This window comes from Pristis pectinata, chromosome 4, assembly GCF_009764475.1.
Source record: "Pristis pectinata isolate sPriPec2 chromosome 4, sPriPec2.1.pri, whole genome shotgun sequence".
Lineage (NCBI taxonomy): Eukaryota > Metazoa > Chordata > Chondrichthyes > Rhinopristiformes > Pristidae > Pristis > Pristis pectinata.
The window spans coordinates 98,649,821-98,663,167 of NC_067408.1; the positions used below are offsets into that span (position 1 = coordinate 98,649,821).

The following is a 13,347-nucleotide window of genomic DNA, read 5'->3' on the forward strand; positions in this document are numbered from 1 at the left end:
CACAGATAGGTTGGTTGTTTCCTGTTTTCTTTCCTCCTTTTTTAGTAGTTGGGTCGGATATGCTACTCCAATCCACAAAAGCAGTTCCAGAATCCACAGAACATTGGAAGATAGAGCATCCTCTAGCTCTAAAGCCATCTCTTTCAAATCTCTGGGGCATAGATTACCTGGTCCTTGGGATTTATCATCTTTTAAGCTCACTAACTGCTCTAGTACTACTTTTTGAATGATATTTAATTTGTTATTCTTGACAGACCTTTGACTCTCTAATATTTCTGACAGGTCTTCTGTAAAAACAGACACAAAATAAATGTGCAATTACACTGCCGTTTCCTTATTTGCCATTATAAATTCACCAATTCTGCAAAGGACCAATATTTGGCCTTGCTAGTTTCTTGCTTTTTATATACCTACAAATGATCTTACAGTGAATTTCTGTGTTTCATGCAAATCTCCTCATGTATTCTACCTTGCCTTTCTTTATCTATTTATTGATCTTCTTTTGCTTAGTCTGGCAACTTTAATAGGCCTTGAGCCTTAATTTGATACTCTCTTTAATTTCTCTAACTGCAGGAAAGAAACAGCCCATTCATCACAAATAGTCCACGTCAGTATTTACTCTACCTCGCATCCTTCTTAATTAAATCCATCAACATATCCTGATTTCCTTATGCGACAGAGGAGACCTTTTTAGCCCATCAAGTCAATGAAGGCTCACATAGCCATTGCATTTCCCTACTAATTTTACCTCATAACATTTCTCGCCCCATCCCCATCAATTCTCCTTGGATTCCACCATCCACCTACACTAGAGGCAATTCACAGTGGCCAATTAACCTACCAACCTGTATGACTTTGGGATGTGAGAAGAAACTTGAGCACCTGGATGAAACCCACATAGTTAACAATGCAAACTCCACACTCACAGCACCAGAGATCAGAACTGAACCCGACTACTAGCCGCACCATTGTGTAATCCATATCACTGTATGACTTTCTCTCTCATGCACCAAGCTATTTTCCCTTTAAATACACCTGTACTATTTGCCTTAGTTATTCTTTGTAGTAGTGAGTTACACATTCTAACCACCTTCTCAAGAAAGAAGTTTCTCTTGAATCTTCTATTGGATTTATTAGTGACTAGCTTATATTTGTGGCTACTAGTTCTAGTTTCTTACATAAGTAGATACATTTTCTTTAAATCAAACCTATCAAATCTTCAAGACTTCAATCAGTTCACCTTTCAGACTTCATTTTGCCAGACAAAAGCCCCAACCCATTCAACCCTTTCCAAAAGGTAGTTCTGGTATCATTGCAGTAAATCTTTCTTGCATTTTCTTCACTACCTCTATATACCTATTTTATAAAGACCTACAGCTCTTTATGTAACACCAATTGCTAAAATTCTCTTCCAGCAACTATCTTAAATATGGAAAACCACCTATCTAAAGATATCCACAGGATTATGCCTTCTGTTATACCTATTCTGAAAACTTCTGTAATGTGGAAAATATAGTGGAAAAAAGGTCAAGATGATTAAAATAGAGTGCTAGAGAAATTAAATCCTGTATCTTTCAGTCAGTTGTGAGTTTATCCATTCATGGAAGATATTTCCCTAGCTCAATCTTGACCTGCAGTTCATGCTCTCCAAAACACATTTTATTAGGGCAATGGAAAACTATCACATCACTCATATATTTAGTAACGATTCTGCTTCTCCCGAAAAGGAAAGTAATGGAAAATGTGAAAAGGTTTTGCGTGAAATCTTGCCAACTTGGCTCTGCCACCACGAGCAGGCACTTGTCCTGAGTATTTCAGCTCTGCTCTGGGCATATGATGCATCAGCTGTTTCTGCACAACATCAATTACATAGCTTGCATGCCCTGCATAACATAGGCCATCTAGCAATACTCACAGCAATCTTTATCCATATTGAGCACTGAGTAAAACTAGTTAGGAGGGAATAATGCTGAATCATAAATTTTTGGGATGTATGACATCTGTCAATTGTCTATGTTTGCAGGAAAATCACTTTAAAAAAAACGACTTGCTTCACCTGCATATATTACACAATAAAATATTGCATTCCACTGCCTTAATCAAAACTACAATGGGTCCCCTAAGCAATTACGAGCTACATGCTCGTTTCCTTTAATTCACTTTTGGGATCTGGATGTTGCTGACAAGTCCAATTATTACCCATCCCTATTTGCCCTCGAGAAAGTAGTGCTGAGCTACCTTCTTGAACCACTGTAATCCTTCTAATGAAGGCATTTCACAATGCAATTGAATACAACTTGAGAACTGAAGCATGAGTAAGCCATATGGCCTTTCAAGCTTGCTCCATCATTCATCAAGATCATGGCTGATCATCTACCTCAGCACCATTTTCCAACACTATTTCCACTTTCCTTGATTCTTTTATTGCCCAGAAATCTAGTGCTCTCTGTTGTGAATGAACATAACAACTGTGCTTCCACAGGCATCTGGGAGAGAGGATTTCAAAGGATTCACCACCGTCTGAAAGAAGATATTTCCCCTCATCTCAGTCCTAAATCGATTCTTTAATCTTAGACTTCCTGGTCTAGACTCCTCAGCCAGGGGAAACATCCTCCTGGCAGCTAACATGTCAGGCACTTTGAGAATTTTGCCAATTTCGATGAGATTTCTCCTCATTCTTGTAAACTCTAAAGAATATAGTCCCACTCCAGTCAGCCCCTCCTCATACAACAAACCTGTCATCCCTGGAGCCAGCATAGTGAATCTTCAACGCACTTCTTCCATGGGAAGTACATACTTTATTAGGCAACGAGACCAAAACTCCAAGGTTCCATATAATTGCAATAAAACTTCCTTATTCCTACATCCAAAACCTTCTCTTGATAAAGACTAACCTACCATTTTCCCTCCTATGTGTTTGCTGTATCTGCACATTGGCCTTCAATGACTTGTATGCAAGCACACCACCCTATCTCCACTTTGCCTCTATTTCATCAACTTTGCCTCCAACTTTCACCCTGCCCTCAGATTCACTTGGTCCATCTCTGACACCCCTCTCTCCTTTCTGGATCTCTCTGTCCCCATTTCCGGAGACAGATTAACCAGAGACATCTTATACAAACCCACCGACTCCCACAGTAACCTTGACTACACCTCTTCCCACCCTGTCACTTATATGGATGCCATCCCCTTCCCCCAGTTCTTCCGCCGCATCTGTTCCCACGATAGGACATCAGAGATGTCCTTTTTCAGTAACTGGGGTTCCCTTCCATCACCACCAATGCTGCCCTTACCCATATCTCCTCCACTTCCTGCATGTCTGCCCTCACCCCCTCCCCCCGCCGACATAACAGGGACAGGGTTCCCCTTGTCCTCACCTACCACCCTACGAGCCTCTGTATCTAACATCATTCTCCGTAACTTCCGCCACCTCCAATGGGATCCTACCACCAGGCACATCTTCTTCTCACCCCCTTTCTCTGCTTTCCAAAGGGACCGCTCTCTCTGTGACTCCCTTGTCCATTCATCCCTCCCCACTGATAACCCCCTGGCACTTATGCCTGCAATCACACCAAGTGCTACACCTGTCCCTACACCTCCTCTCTCACCACTATTCAGGGTCCCAAACAATCATTCCAGGTGAGGCACTTATTGCATCCGGTACATCAGTGAGACCCAACTCAGATGGGGTGACCACTTCGTCGAGTATCTTCGTTCTGTCCGCTGCAACAGCCAGGACTTCCCGGTGGACACCCACTTCAACTCCACATCCCACTCCCATACTGACATGTCTACCCATGGCCTCCTCTACTGCCACATTGAGACCAGGCGCAGGTTGGAGGAACATCACCTCATATTCTGCCTTGGGAGTCTCCAACCTGATGGCCTTAACATCGATTTCTCTAACTTCTGGTAACCCCACACCTTCTTTTTCTTCCCCCCCTCCCCACTCCTTTGTCTTCCCTTATTCCTATGGCTCCCTTCCCCTGCCTTGATGACCTGCCCATCTCCTTTCCTCCCCTCCCCCATCCCTTATTCCATGGTCCACTGCCCTCTCCTACCAGATTCCTTCTTCTTCAGCCCTTGGCCTCTTCTACCTATCACCTCTCAGCTTATTACATCTTCTCTCCCTCCCATTACCTTCCCCCTCTTACCTGGACTCGCCTATCACCTGAACTCGCCTATCACCTGAACTCACCTATCCCTTCCCCCCACCTTCTTATTCTGGCTTCTGCCCTCTCCTTTCCAGTCCTGATGAAGGGTCTCGACCCGAAACGTTGACTGTTTATTTCCCTCCATGAACGTTGCCTGACCTGCTGAGTTCCTCCAGCACTTTTTGTGTATTGCTCCAGATTCCAGCATCTGCAGAAATTCATGTGTACCACCCTATCTGTCAGCACATAACTTTGGCTAGGAAGTTCCAGAACTTAGACTTGGCGACAATGAAAGAACAGCAGTAATTACAAGTGAGAATGATGTGCAACTTAGAAGGAAGCCTTCTGTTTCTACATGCCTGGTGTTCCTCTTGTTCTTGATGGTTCCTCTTTTGGGAGATGATGTTGAAATAGCCCAGGCAAGTAACTGCAGTGTATTTTGTAAATGGTACACACCCTAGCCACTGTACACTGGGGATGGAGGAAAATTAATGCTTAGAGTAGTGATGGGGTACCAATCAATTGAGGGCATTGTCCTGGATGACTTGCAAATTATGCTTGTTGTAAAATGCTTGAAAATTTTGTGGGATTGCTTCTCTACAGCAAACAATTTTCATTTTGCAACAACCTCTCCATTCTTAAAAATATTCCTGTTGCCATTTCCATGGATAGTTGTTTCAAAATTCAGTTCCTTACAATTTAATTTTTTTCTTAACTTTTTCTTCTTGATGCTTGGTTTTCTACCTGTGTGTGTGTGTCAGAAGTTTTTGGAATGTGCAATCTTAAATAACTTAATAAAAACAAAATCTGTTTTCATATGTTGCATGCCATCTTAGAGAACTGTTCAGCATAATCGGCTGGTCAATCTGTTTGACCACCTGCTTGGTGTCAGTTGACGGATACCAGAGATCCAATAGAACTAAAATCTAACAACAACCAACATCAAGATGACTGAAATCCATGTCACAGAGATCTGACAGTTCAGATCTCCCACTGGCTTGTGAACTGCAGAAGCTCAACTATCGTCTGACCTCAAAGTCAACGCTCAGGAGGAGCAGTAAGCCTATAGCAGCTAAGCCCTGTTATAGGCTTACTTTCTATCAATCCTGAAAAAAAATGTTGTTTTTGAATGCATTATTAAAATTAAAACATTTAAACATTTCTTTAAAATTAAAAACTTGAAGCATTGGGGAAAAAAAATCAGAAACAATCAAATGCATTTAACCTCACTTAATTAAATAAAGGGAAAAGGAAATCATCCTGTACTTACCATTCTCCCCAAAGCCATCTCTACCTGTTCAGTCTGTTGGATTTTTACCAGGTTAAGTGAGAGCAAATCTATGAAGATTTGCTCTCTCCCACTGATCAACAATTAATTAAGTAGAAATCAAGACTTCAGTTTAACTCAGGATTGCTGAACTTTCACTTAGCTAAGTGGGTAAAAGAAAGCAATTCTGAGTAGAAGTACTTGTTATTACCCATATAACTGGGTGGATGTTTGGGGCTCTGTGTAAAGATGGAAGCTTTGCCTGAGCAGAAGTGCCAGCTTTTAAGAGAAGTATCCAGGCCTGGATATCAGTGGGTTGTTTTCTTCAAGGTACAGGCTACTTTAACTGTTATTGAAAGCTTGAATATAGCAGATATACAGACTTACTGTCACTGATTGAAAAATGAGAGCATAGCTGGTATCAGTAACACAGATGCTGAAATTGAAGCCATATTTACAGTGGAAACAACATTCGTGGAATAATTGTGTACATGCTTGTAAGACCCTGGCAAGAAGTCTGATAAATTTTATCCATGCGTTTACTGTGTAATTCGTAGCTTGCACTGCCATGCAGTATAATGCTGCCAGGATTAACTACAATTTCCTCACTTCCTCAAACTGTACCCTTGCCCCTAACCTTCACCATTCTCTAAGGATCTAATGTCATATTTTGAAACAAAACATACATTAATTGCATAAATCCTATTATACAATTTTTTGCCCATTGTACAATTTTAATGCTTAAATAAATTAAAATAGCTGCCTGCAAAAATAAAACCTGAGTTATTTATAATGGATGCTTACCTCTGCTGTTCACTCCAGCAGCTGATGCCTGAAAAGACCTGAGGTGCAGAGAGAGGAGGTCATCACATTAATAAATACTCAACAGTTGCAGAATTTAATATCAGCTACAAAATTACATTAAAAATATTCCCTTTGGAACAATATTTTGGATAAAGAAGGAATTTTACTGTTAAATATCTAACATTCAATCTTTATGTGAAACCAGGAGGACTCAAGAAATATAGTCGGTAAATTAACTATGAAATAATGCTCCATTCTCAATTTGTAAAGATGTGAAGTACAGATTAGGATGGTGTATTCAATGAAATGTTAGACATTTTATTACTCTGCTCTTTATCTGAACAGTATCATATTCTACTTTCTGACTCATGCATTGGGGGAAAATGGCAGTGTGCAAAGGAATAGATGGCAATTATTTATAACTTCAGATTATATATTTCTTAAAATCTATCTAAATTTGCATTTCTATTCAAACATTCTGCAACAGAATCATCATGTTCACTTTAAAGGTTATTTTGTACTTGACCATTTATTGAGATTGTAAACTTAACACAGAAATATACCTACTCATATGAAAGCACATTTCTGTGTCTTGTTTTCTCTATCAAAAGACCAATTTTTGATAAGTCAGCAATTTTTACTTCTTAATACTAATCATTCAAACTGCAAAAAATTGATTAAACATATTCAAGCTAAAATATCTGTCAAAAGTAAATTTTTAAAAAGATTTTTGTTATACAGAATTGGTTACTAAAAGTATAATTAGCATAAAATGTGTTTTATTTGACTTCATTAGCAACAGTAAATGTGTATCACAAGCATGTGGTTAGCTCTTTCTAAGCCCTGAAGCCCTGTCTTGTTACATCTCTCTATGGAGAGACTAGGTCAGCTTTCTGACAGAACCATCTGCCTTTATTGTGCATAGCTCCACTGAATGTGGTGGATAAATATAGAGGATCTTCCCACTCCATGCCAGGTCTTCCTCACTGTCCAACTCAACGGACACAGATCTCTGTACACTTCTCATCTTCTTAAAGCGGTGAAATTAAACCTATGTTCAGACAAATCAACTTGCAGTGAAATGTCCTTAATGAAAACTGGAATAAAGAAAGGAAGCCAGTATAAATGTGTCCCACTCACAATCTTCTTTTCTGAAGACTGGATATCTTTTATACACTGGACTTATGACAACAGAACATTGGATTTCGCGTCAGATCTGCAATTCTAAGTCCAGGTGAGGAGAAGAAATTTCAACCTCCAACCCAATAGGAAACCCATTACATCGTGGTTAGTATCGTTTCTTTTGTAGTCATTTTATAAAATGTTAAATAGCATATCAGCAGGATTAAGAATAAAAACAAGTAAATTCAAAGAACAGAAATACCAATGTGATTCTATTATAATTTTAAAATAATAGCATTACATCTTCAATTTGACCAATATATATTTTTTATTGAACAAAACATCAACATTGAAATAATAGTTATTTTTCTGAAAGCATTCTTGAGTATTTCAACTGGACTATTGTGCTGGGAGATATATGCAGCATTATTTGTCTCCAACTTCAGTACCAGCATCTGTGCAGGTTGACAATCTAATTTCTCAACAGAAAACTGTGGGGACAACTTTAAAGGCAGTTTTAAATTCAGTTCAGATGTACTTATAAGGGTGGAGTTGGGGTAAGAGTACTATAATAGACAGTTTTTTTTTAAATGGACAATTCAAATATTTTTCGATGAGCAACAATATCTTTTATGCAAAAGGTCTAGGCAGAACTTAAATATTTTCAAGCACATTCGACAAGAAGCTTTTTTTTAAAATGAGGATTACAGGGAAGAAGAAAACTAAAATGGTGTTTGATTAAATCTGGTTTGTTTCTGTCAAATTAAAACTATTTCTCACTGTGGCCAACATTCTATGTTTATAGGCAGTCATCTATTTTCTTGCAGAATAGCATTTCAATATACTGTATATTATTTTAATAACAGAAAACCCTTAAGACTGAGTATACAAAGAGCATTAGAGGGGAATGTAGATAGCAACGTAAGACTGTGATAAGTTTGATAGATTTGAAAGAGATAGGCTTTTTGCTGTAAATATAAATATCCACAAGACCAACATTAGTGAAACCAGGTAACTTCTTGGGAATAAAGTGTTATCAACATCTGAAACAAACTGATGTTGGCACAACGCAAGTACAAGCAGTTGTTTTATGTGGTGGATCAAGAAACTTTTAAGGAAATTCCCACAAGATAGACTAACATTTGGCATTGATAAGATCCATGTACTTTCAGAAAGATACAGATATTTGTTAGTGGTGATAAAGAAGTTATGTGAATAGACAGGCAAGATGACCCAAAATTTCTCTTACCTCATATACTTTGCTATGGATTGTTGAGTTCGTGGAATACAGTGCAAGGTGGGAGTTCTGCTTAGTAACGAGTATATAAACATTTTAAGCTATAATGAAACAAACTGCAAAATGTGACTGACAAATTGTATCCATATTGACCTAAAATTATATTATGAATATACTTTCTGCAATCATTTAAAGAAGATATTTAATTTTGATTTACTGTGAAATGTTCATTCTCCATTGTCTACCTGTTGCTCTTGCTGACGTTAATCCTTCACTCCTAGATCAGCTTTTTATGAAAATCTTTCAGGAAGCATCAAGTTATGGCTATTGCATTCATATATTTAATGATAAAGGCTCGTAACATGTCAATTTTCCAAATTGATAATGTTCTGTCTGAGGGAACAATGAAGACAATCAAGCTGAATGCATCAGAAAAGAAAGTTATTTTCCTGTCCTCCTGAACATTTATTTCACACAAAGTTGCAGGATGAATAGAAAACACATGGTGGTTGGTTCTGAAAATGTGGTCAACAAAGGCAGATATTTGATAATTCAATGACTGTATTTGATTTTCTTTAATGCTTGGCAAATCAATGTCAGATGAAAGAGTGCTTCTGAAATCAATTTTTCAGATGAAGTTGAGCAGGGTTTTAGAATCTGCGTACAACATACAATACGGCTTCCAACTACAAATAAAGGAATCAAGGCAAAGCCTTTGTTAAAGGAAGTGTGCGTGAGGACAAACGGATAACATCCCCCAGTCTTTCATTTTAATATTGTCAACAGATAGATCCAATTCAAAGTTACTTTTTCAACATTAAAATTTACATACCAAGGATGTTTCTGGGTTGCCGGAATGGAGTGAATATTATAAAATTAAGTTGGTTAATTTAAAAGGAAGGAGATCGGGAAATTTGTTCTACTGGTACAACATTGACCTGGTTGATTCAGTAATATTTGCTGAGATACTGTGCTAACCAATAACGGAACGGAAATTACGTTCGACCAATTTATTGCAGTAGCACATGCTGTGGATAAAGGGGCACCAGTGGATGTGCTATACTTGACCAGGTGCCACATCAAAAGTTATTGTGGACATTGGCAAGGATAGATTTGCTGGCTAAGAGGAAACAGAAAATAAACATGAATGTATCTTTTTCTGGATAACAAGATATATCACAGGGATCAGTACTGGAATTTCAATATTTTACAATTTATGTAAATTACTAGGAAGAAGGCATGGTAAATTTGTTAATGACACAAAGCTAGGTGGGAAACCGAGTTGTGAATAGAACATATGGAGCCTATAAAGGGATATAATGTTAGGTGAGTGGGCAACAATTTGGCAAGTGAAGTATAATGTGAGAAAAAATTTGGCATGAAAAATAAAAAAAGAGGCATGTTACCTAAAATGGTGAGAGATGGCAGAGCTTTGAGATTGAAGGGGATCTGCATGCCCTTTTGCAAAAGGCTAGTGTACAACAATGCAAATAATTAGGAAAGCCAACTGAATGTTATTGTTTATGGTGAAGAAAATTGGAATCAAAAAGTAGGGAGGTTATGCTTTGGTTATATAGAGCACTGGTGAGACACATCTGGAGTACTGTGCACAATATTGTTTTCCTTATTTAAGAAAGGATATTAATTTATTGGAAGTAGTTCAGAAAAGGTTTATTCAAGTAGTAGTTCGAATATGCAGGTTGTCTTCTGAGGAAAGATTGGACAGGCTAGGTTTGTATCTGCTGGGTTTTGGAAGAGCAGAGAAGATTTACTAGGATGTTGCCGGGTCTTCAGGAGTTGAGTTACAGGGAAAGATTGAACAGGTTAGGACTTTATTCCTTGGAACATAGGGGAGATTTGATAGAGGTTTACAAAATTATGAGGGGTATAGACAGGGTAAATGCGAGTAGGCTCTTTCCACCTAGATTAGGAGAGATAAGTACAAGAGGACGTGGCTTTAGGGTGAAGGGTGAAAGGTTTAGGGGGAACATAAGGGCGAACTTCTTCACTCAGAGATCGGTGGGAGCGTGGAACAGGCTGCCATCTGATGTGGTAAATGCAGGCTCACTCTTAAGTTTTAAGAATAAATTGGATAGATACATGGATGGGAGTGGTCTGGAGGGTTATGGACTGGGTGCAGGTCAATGGGACTAGCGGAATAAAGTTTTGGCACAGACTAGAAGGGCCGAATGGCCTGTTTTCTGTGCTGTAGTGTTCTATGGTTCTATGGTACTTAACACAGTGGATGTGGAGAGGATGTCTCCTACAAATCTTGAGGGTCACTGTTTAAAAACCAAAGGGGTGCTCTCAGAGGTTCCCAAGTTTTTGGAACTCTCTTCTTCAAAGGATGGTGAAAGCAAAGTCTTGGAATATTTTAAAAGCAAAGGTAGATGGGTGCTTGATAAGCAAGGGTGCGAAAAATTATCACAAATAGATGGGAATGAGAAGTTGAAATTACAACTGGATCAACTATGATATTAAATGGCGGAGCAGGCTTGAGGCCTGAGTGGCCTACTCGAGCCTAATGTACATGTTTGAGGAAAAATTCAACAATTCTCTTTTGTAATTGCTATCAAGAACAAATAAACTCTGAATATACAGCAAGATGAAGAGTCTTTCTGTCAAATGCACTGATCCATTCTATCCTGGTGACCACAAAACAGTCCTTTCTCCTTCAGAACTATTACTTACTATTCAAACATTCACACTCCCAGAGTCCCAATGATAATGAGATGATTAATTGCAGCCTCCAATCACTAAAATAAATTGAACAATTTTTTTCCAGAACAATGATGAACTAAAGAACTATACTCCAGGAAAGAAATCTAAAAATGGAAATGCAAAACATGCAATGTATTATGCTTCATTTTATCCTAAGGATACTAATTTCTTTCACATCAAAAGAGATATTTATTTAAAATTTTCTCTTTATATGCTACCAGGTTCTGTCCTTTGTATAATAGTATAAAGTTAACTGGGTTGAAAGCTCTGGAAAGATGCTTTCCCTTACATAATTATGGTTGTCAAATGTGCACTTTAGCCTCAGCTAAATAATATATATTAAATAATAAGTCTACTTCTATAATACCTGTGGATTGAAGTAGATTATTGACATACATGATCGAGCTTTCAGCATGTCATGAATCTGTACAATCATGTTTCCTTTGGGGCCAATCACTTCCATGAATTTAAGTGATGTGATGTGCATTTGTCCTAAATAAGTCAATCAAGTACTGTATGTAAAATACATCAGGCAGTAACGGAGCATGATGATGAGTGTACTGGGCATTTGCTGAAGGGATATGATATGTTCTTGAACTGTTGCCAACCTCTTCATAGCCTTGCAAGTTGAACCACAGTATTTAAATATACATTTTCTCCCTTGAAGACTTCCACTGCTATCATACTTCCTCTTTCAGCTGCTGGGGTGGCCATCTGGGCCACAAATATCTGCACAGCCAAAATCAATTCAGCTTTATTAGTAAGTTGGGAGAAAAACTAATGCAGGCTGGTCTCGTGAAGTTGTAATTATTAAAGAAGTAATGGCCACAAAATCGTGTGGTGTGTGCAACATTATTCAAAGTCTGACACTAATTTATGGTTTACAATTTCCTCCTGAATTTATATGAGGCTTAAGTCAGATAGCAGTAGAAGTAACAGGAGAGATAGTGCAGCATAGCAGTATTTATCTGGGTATAGATATAGAACATAGAACAGTACAGCACAGAACAGGCCCTTCAGCTCATGATGTCTGCACCAAACACAATGCCAAATTAAACTAAATCTCTTCTGCCTGTACAGGATCCATATCCCTCCAATTCCCTGTATATTCATGTGTCTATCTAACAGCCTTTTAAACATCACTATCGTATCTGCTTCCACCACTACCCCTGGCAGCCTGTTCCAGTCACCCAGCACTCTATATGTAAAAAAAACCTGCCTGCACATCTCAGTTAAACTTTCCCCTTCTCATCTTAAATGCATGTCCTCTTGTACTTGACATTTCTATCCTGGGAAAAAGATTCTGACTGTCTACCCTCGTCTACGTCTCTCATAATTTTATAACATTGATCAGGTCTCCCCTCAGCCTCCAACGCTCCAGAGAAAACAATCCAAGTTTTGTCCCACCTGTCCTTCTAGTTCATACCCTTAAATCCAGGCAGCGTCCTGGTAAACCTTTTCTGCACCTTTTCCAAAGCCTCCATACCCTTCCTGTAATGAGACCACCAGAATTGCACACAATACTCAGTGCTGCCTAACCAAAGTTTTACAAAGCTGCAACATGACTTCCTTACTCTTGTACTCAATACCCTGACCAATGAGCCTCCTTTACCACCCTACCTACTTTCATGGCCACTTTCAGGAAGCTATGGACTTGGACCCCAAGATCCCACTGTACATCAGTGCTGTTAAGAGTCTTGCCATTTACTCTACACATTCCCCTTACATTTCAAGTCCCAAAGTGCAACATCCCACACTTGCTCGGATTAAATTCCATCTGCCGTTTCTCTGCCCATACCTGTAGCTGATCAAAATAACCATACTATTATTCCTTTCTTATCTTTGTTATCATTACATTTTATTTTTAGAAGTTTGATTTTTTTTTGCATATTTATTGAAAAAACACTGTGATAACTAATTTTGAATAGGAAGTGTAATTCAAACACAACCTTTCAAAGCTTCATACTTCAAAACAATAGATGCAAACTGTTTTAATTTTACTTGCTTTTATTTACTTACAGAGTGTGATCAAATCTGGCAAG

At 38.5% G+C, this 13,347-nt stretch overlaps 1 protein-coding gene across 13 annotated transcripts in view; it reads right to left on the minus strand.

Moving 5' to 3' along the window:
* The window catches only part of cmss1 (cms1 ribosomal small subunit homolog), a 226,718-nt gene that overhangs the window by 34,559 nt on the left and 178,812 nt on the right, over positions 1 to 13,347 (minus strand). For 10 of the 13 annotated variants that reach the window (XM_052015186.1, XM_052015191.1, XM_052015193.1 and 7 more), the window contains one exon: positions 6,226 to 6,263. The exons of the other annotated variants lie outside the window; for them this stretch is intronic. The gene's annotated coding sequence lies outside the window, so the exon portion shown is untranslated. The remainder of the gene's footprint in view (positions 1 to 6,225; positions 6,264 to 13,347) is intronic. 13 annotated transcript variants of the gene reach the window in all.